We start from the raw sequence: 7495 nt of genomic DNA on the forward strand, positions 1-7495 counted from the left end.
ATCGTGACCTCTTTATAGGATACTCTCCATAAACATTAAAAAAAATGTAAAGAGTACTCGAAGAAAAAATCTTCAAGTTTTCCTGCCGCGATGTGCGAAAATTGGATGCGGTTTGGGGAGTACTTATTTACGAACATTCGCTTAGAGACCTCTGAAGCTTGGAACCAAGGGTATTATTTTTACATAGAAGTTCGTGGGTTTCCAGATTTTGGACAAAAGAATAAAAAGATACTAACATTGTAATGATTCTAGCTGTTTATTTATTTTATGTTAATTTAGCGGTTTGAATTTTAGGGGAAATACATAAAATTCTATACATAAATAAATTCGTAAACCAGCCTCCATAAAACAGTAGAAATTTTGTATTTTCGCAAATTTTGGAGTGGAATTTTCAGTAGATCTTCGCATCGCCTCCGTGGCGCAATGGTTAGCGCGTTCGGCTGTTAACCGAAAGGTTGGTGGTTCGAGCCCACCCGGGGGCGACATTTTTATTAGTCTTATAATGTAAGTAAAAAAGATAAAACACAGCATAATATACCTAATAATATAAAAAAATATTTCCCATATTATTAACTGATTAAAAAATGTCAGGAAGCTTTAGAAGACATTTATTTTCATAAAATTTACATTAGACCATTCTTTTTCAATTTTATAACATCTGTTCAAATATCGAGCCGGAATTTTTTAATTATTTTATCACACTAAAAACCTTATTAAAACCTATATTTTGGCAGTTAATACACGAATACCACATCCAAATTTTCATGAGCACAATTCGAACATCTCAAAATATAATGTATTGCATATTCAGTGAAAATAAATCCGTCCCCGGGGAAAACGGGCCGTAACGACCGCCATCTTGTTTCGTATTTTCAACGAGTCTATATTACTTTTGAGTGTGTTTTAAACCACCAAAAGGCCCCAGATATTAAAGTATCCGATGACTTTTGAGACAATCTTGGTTTTATCGTAAAATTATTACCTAATATTTTTGGTATATTTTTGTAACACTTACAGCGATGTTGTATTTTGGATCGAAGAATATAGATTAGACTGTGTATTTGATTACTGGTTAGGTCTCTCGTAAGTGGCGGGCTGTATAGTACCAACGCAATGTCTATTCCTACCGCCAAGCAGCAGTGCTTACCCTGATGTGTTCTGATTTGAACCATATAGTAGCTAGTATTAGAAGCAAATTATGGGATTCTATAAGCCTTAACATCTCATGTCTCAGGGTGACGAGGACAGTGGAGTGCCACGCAGTATTTTGTAATACAAAATTCTGTATGGTATTGCTACTGTTTATGGGCGGTCGTATCGCTTACTATCAGGCGAGCAGCTTGCTCCTCTCTATTGACTTTCGAACAAAAGCGGCGTTCGTCGAGTAAGTAGAATAGAGTGCTTGGAAGAAGGTCGCTCGCCCAAAACCCGCTTCTAAAGACCTATGGATTTTTGAAGTTATGTGCGTGTTAATGATGTGTCGCTTGTTCCAAAGGTGAAGGGATATATTGTGAGACAACACATCGAATTCTTTTTATAGTAATATGACGTTCAACTCTTTTCTTATACTTATACCTTTATCTATTTCTGTCAAGGAAAACTGTGCTCTAATTTGAAGGTAATTGTTCCCAATTGAATTGTTGAGTAGTAAGTATACCTTTCATCTTTAGCCTTTGGAAGCTGCTGAACATAAGCGTCTAAAAGTTTCCAAAATACCTGCATCTAGCGATCTTTACTTGTACTTCATTTTTACGTCCGCTTGAAATACAATTGTAATTTTGTTTCGTAATCTATACATATTATAAAACAAAGTCCCTTGTTATGTCTGTCTGTATGTTACCGATTTTCTCAAAATCTACCGAACAGATTTTTATGAAATTTGGTATGGAGATAGTTTAAGACCCTGGGAAGGTTATAGGCTACTCTCTACGCCGAGAATCCTCCTTCACGCGGGCGAAGCCGCGAGCAAAGGCTAGTATTGTTTACCAGTTCATGAGCAGTCAATATGAAGTAAGAGCTTGGTAATGTCAGTACTATTAAAATTGTATCTTCCTATAAATGCAATAAAAACAAAACGCCTTATAGCTAGTAAGAACCGGTTTTACAACTCTTGGCTATAATGCCGTGTAAATTGATTTCCTAGTCATGTTTTTTATTAAATGCATTTGATTGTCTGGTCGTAGGCACTTCAAATATACACATCTCTGTGAGTTGCTAGGGCTTGTCGACTGCATTATTTATCTAATATTCAACCATTAATAAGACTTTACGCACTCGTAGTTAAAATGGCGGACGACGGGCTATTTTAATGCGCTATCTACGTATTCTCTTTACGAATATATTGAGAATAAAGTATTTAAGGCAACGCGCAGACGCTCTTAAAATGTTGCCGAGATACACTACATAAAATTTACATTTGAATTATATAAACAACATAAATTATAATATAATATCAGCCCCGTATTATAATACATACCGTCCACCATAAACAACATAAATTATAATATTATAATAGTATAATATAGCCCTGTATTATACTGTCCCATTGCTGGGCACGGGCCTTTCCTACTGAGAGGGATTAGACCTTAGTCCACCACGCTGGCCTAGTGCAATTGGATAGAATTCACACACCCCTCAAAATTAAATAATTAACATTTTATAATGTAGAAATGCCAGTTCGATTCATATTTTTGCCGGGACTTTTTCGGAACGATTTTCGACGCGGCAGAGCTGCGGGCAGAATATAGTGTTAAAATGAGATGTTGCCCTTCTATTTTCCCCTGAGCGCAAGACTCAGTCACGAGTTCGGAAAATACGCTATCCGATACTACAACAGTAATTAATACTCGAGGTTCCTTATAAACACGATAGAATTATGAAATCTGACAAATCTGACTTTAAGAGAAGAGTACAAGTTAGGTATCTTACTGCGTAAACTAATACTGCAATTGTGAAATTTTACATAAAAATTATAAAAAGTAAGAGTGACTGTATAAATTCAGGCTAGCATCAATAAATCTAACGGTAAAAAAGAGTATAAGTTAGGTTTTTGCATAAACTCTCGTCTTTATCTGTAGGGTAGGCAGAGGCATGTATTCGTGGCTCTTGGAAGATATTTCCCTCGCATGGAAGCGACGTAACGTTTTAAAAAACGCAATCCGGTTAGAATTTATGTACCTTTATTGCGAGAAATAACTTGATTATGAAACTGACAATTGTATTGTTCCGGCAACGTGATGGTAAAGTAAAGTTAATTACAATGGTAAAGTATTATTTACTATAGTTACTACACACGGTTAATTATGGTAAATACAAAAGGGGTGATTAGGAATCCAACGGGCCTTGTTTAATGCAACATTTTAAGAAGCTAGAAAATTGCATTGTTAAAACTATTTTACGGATTTTATCGCTGGTATTATATATTTTTTCAAAGTAGCCTTGAAAACACTTTGAGCTCATCAGTGTAGACCTCGACCAACAGTCAAAACAATTAAAAATGTTATATTATTATAAAATGTAGGTAGATTTCTGCGTATATGTGATCGTCGTTAGCTTATACAATTAAGAATGTTGTATAATTGTTGGTAGATATTGTAACTGTCTTTTCGGACGACCACAGTCAGTCCGCCGTGATGGCTGCCATACATGCTACGGTCCATCAGAAAGGCCTGCGCAGGTAGACCGAAATGTGTGTGGGAATAGACCTGTGCAGATTTTTGAGCCTGTGCAGGCGACCGGCGCAGAATCGAAAATCAATTCTTTCAATTGATACCTGCGCAGGCATACCTGCACCGATGACCTCTCCGGTAGACCGTAGCGTATATGGCTTACATGATGATGAAAGTCTTCGAAACATCTGGAGAAAATGATAATACAAAAGACCGCGTAAAAATCCGTATATAGTTTTATTTAATTCGCATAAACATAAGAAAAATGACTCATGAGTTTTAAGTCTATATCTGCGCGATAATAATAAGTGTCCACTTTTAACTTGACTTTGTTGACGTTAAACCCGCTTAGTGTAAAGCAAGACTAAATAAAATTGCATTCGTATATACACGCGGGAGTTGTACGCTCCTTAGTAATTCCATTTACGTCGTTCATAATGAATAAGCTAGTGTTTTTCCTCACTTTGTTCCTCTTGCAAGTGTACTGCGATGCGCGCGAAGGTGGGTGAAGTAATGCAGTATATTAGGCGGATGGCGATAACCGTACACAAGGTGTTAAAACCCGCCATAGTGGCCCACGTGTATGTCGCATTCTGGGATCAGCCTGTGTACATCTGGTTCGCACAGGCCGGCATAATTATGTCGACTGTCGAGGGATAATCTCGTCAGTCGACATTCTATTGGCTCCTATTCCACTTACCATCTGAGGCAGCGGGCCATTTCCATGTCCGTAAAAAAAATAAACACGTAAACTCGCCACAGTGCTCCACGTTTCGGGATTTAGAGATCAGCCTAGGATAGTCAGTGTCGACTAACAAGAAAATCGTCTCGTTTCGATACGGTATTTGTACGGCAGACCACTTATCATCACGTGCATTGAAGTTTTACGAATGTTTATTGCGGCTTTTATATTATAATTTTCTCCCGATGTTCCGAAGATGCAGCCTTCGTGATCACGGGGCGGACTGAGGTGTTGGTCATCCGAAAAGTCAAAGTTACAATATCTACCGATAAAATCCCCAAAATAGTTTTATTTTAATGTTTAAGTGTAATGTTTATTATTTAACGTTAATATTTCCAACTCCTCCCTATCTTTCTATTTGATTAATTTCGTTGGGGATAAAGACGCATTAGTGTTTTCTGAGACTCGGCGAGCTTCACCGCTCGGTGTCAAATGCGTGCCACTGCTGATCCTAGGTTACAGGAGTTGTAGTGGTAGTTGTGAGGGCGAGATGGTCTATTCATTATCTTTTCTTTAATGGTGAAAGAAAATATCGTGAAGAAACGTACATGGGATTTCTAAATAAGAATTTCGGAGGTATGTGAAATATGCACATAACTAGGCTAGCATGGACTAAAGCCTAAATCCTCTTAGTAGTAGAGGAGGCCTGTGCCTAGCAGTGGGACAGTATATAATACAGGTCTAGTGTTATAAGGTGAAAATGTTAATATGCCGTTTCCCTATGTTCCAGGTGCGAATGTAATGTGTTTACAAGAACTCAAAACTGGAATGTGCTTCGGATATTTTCCTAGGTAAGTTCTAGAATTATTTTAAGAGCATGCCAAAGACCTTACGGCGCTGGTAAGCGGACTGGGGTCTCAATAGGGTGTCGCCTGATGGTAAATATATATCCTCCGTCAACATAATTGTGCCGGTTTTTAACCGAATATACATAATCCCAGAACGCCACATTTTACTTGGGTCACTAGGCCGGGTATTACACTTTGTGTATGGTGGTCGCTGTCGGATGCAAATATCCTACCACAGTCCCCTTAGGCAATTCTTGTTGAGACTTCACATCGAATGCACGTCCATGCACGGGGGACATTTGTCGCAGTCCTAGTCGCACAGTTCAGTGTGTATACCTCATGGTTACAAATTCATACCGAGGTTATGAGAGCTCGCGAACATTTCCTTTCCTTTTCCCTTCCGTCTACTCTAAAGGGGTTCCCATCATTCCCCAATTCCCTTCCTTCTCTCCTCTGACCTGCAAGCGCTGAGCTAAGGGATTCCAGTAATCTGTTCGCAGGTTTCTCCCGGTGTAGACTATAGGGACGCCTACACAAAAAATAATATCATCAGCAAAGGTTATATGTTTTATTCGAGTATAGCCTTCTTGTATACCAAATTTCATCAAAATCAGTTCAGTGTGCGCATATGTATAAGCGTAACAGAATTACTGTCGGATCTATAAACATAGATAGGTAGCTTTTGTTTTCCCGAGTTTTCCGGGATAAAAGTCCTGCTATATATTTTCCCGGAATAGCTTATAACCTATACCAAATTTCATAAAATCCATTCAGTAGATTTTGAGAAAATCGATAACATACAGACAGAAAAGGGGACTTTGTTTTATAATATGTATAGAATATAAGTGGGCCAGTGTCATGATTGTTTAGTAAATATGTATATCTATTGTGTATAGTATTTCCCGGCCTTGTACTAGAACTAATGTAAACAAATACATACTTGAACGTATTGGCGTGTAATTTAGCCACAATTATAGTATGATACATAAATATTTAATTACAGAAATAATAGTTCTAAAAGAATTTAATGTTGTTTGATATACATTAGTACAAGGTTAGTGATAAAGAGTAGCATTAATTAAGATATGTATTTTTCTTTTGAATTCTTTGAATGACGGGACGATCTTGCCGTTTGCCTGATGGTATACGACCGCCCGTAAAACGTAAAAACACCATCCGACACCATGAATTACAAAGTTCTGTTTGGAATTCCACTGCGCTCGCCATCCTGAGACATGTTAGGCGATACCTCAAGGTCCATTTTCATACATTTTGTTTCGGCTTTAATCTGGGTAACTAAACAAGTATTGGCAAGTAAAAATTTAAATTCACGTCTAGTTAGTGATTAGTTCTCGCAGTTGAAAGAAATAAAAATAATTAATAATCATGGATATTTCGGCCTTTAAAATTTAATAAGACGTGAATTTAAATTCTTTATTCTTAATACTTGTTTAGTTACCCAGATTAAAGCCGAAACAAAATGTATGAAAATGGACCTTGAGGTATCGCCTTAAGTCTTATTATGTGCAGTAGTTACACTGGCTACAATGTCCTTGAAACCGGAACACAACAGTGACTACACACTGCTGCTGCTAAAATAGACATTGCAGTGGTACCTACCCAGGCGGACTCTCAAATATGAGAAACCTACCACAGTGTACATATGTTGATTGATTCAATCAAAAAATACTAACAGATAATTAGAAGATTGTTTGTGAGTGTGAAGTTACTTCTTATTCTATGACGGATTTGAACGCCAGATCTCCAGCAGAAGTAAATCTTAATATAAATTCCAAAATTTGAAATGTTGATTAAAAGTTTACACACACTGAAGTCTCTCATATCCGAAAGGGTAGGCAGAGACTCAACTGGTGCACCCACTTTCCACCTGTATTCCGCCCGATGATAGGGGGCAAAACTATTACCATATTTTACCTAAATTCCAGACTCCGGCCTGATACTGAGTAGAAAAATCCAATAGCCCGACCTGGGTATCGAAGCCGAGACTTCAGCACTGCAGTCGTATCGTAATACTATGTCACCGAGTTATTACTGTGATTAGAATGTTTGAACGAATAAATACTCAATAGATTTGGATAAAATTTTAAATACAAGTAGACTATGTCCTTGATTTAATATATGCTATTTTTAAACTACGGAAAAGTGGTCAATGGAACTAGTCTAATGAGCGGGCAGATATATAATGTACTTGACTTGTTGTAATGTGAACGCAGTACGAGTACAAACACCGCACTGAGGTTCTGGGTTCTATTTCCTGGTCGCGCCAAAAATAATTG

General features: G+C 37.5%; 1 non-coding gene across 1 annotated transcript; it reads left to right on the forward strand.

Annotated features, from left to right (window-relative positions):
• Nucleotides 1–409: 409 nt before the first annotated feature.
• Trnan-guu lies at nucleotides 410–482 on the forward strand. The gene has a single exon. It is a non-coding gene; the product is annotated as a tRNA-Asn (tRNA).
• Nucleotides 483–7495: the final 7013 nt, after the last annotated feature.

The sequence above is a fragment of the Manduca sexta genome, unplaced genomic scaffold (genome assembly GCF_014839805.1).
Source record: "Manduca sexta isolate Smith_Timp_Sample1 unplaced genomic scaffold, JHU_Msex_v1.0 HiC_scaffold_2473, whole genome shotgun sequence".
Classification (NCBI taxonomy): Eukaryota; Metazoa; Arthropoda; class Insecta; order Lepidoptera; family Sphingidae; genus Manduca; species Manduca sexta.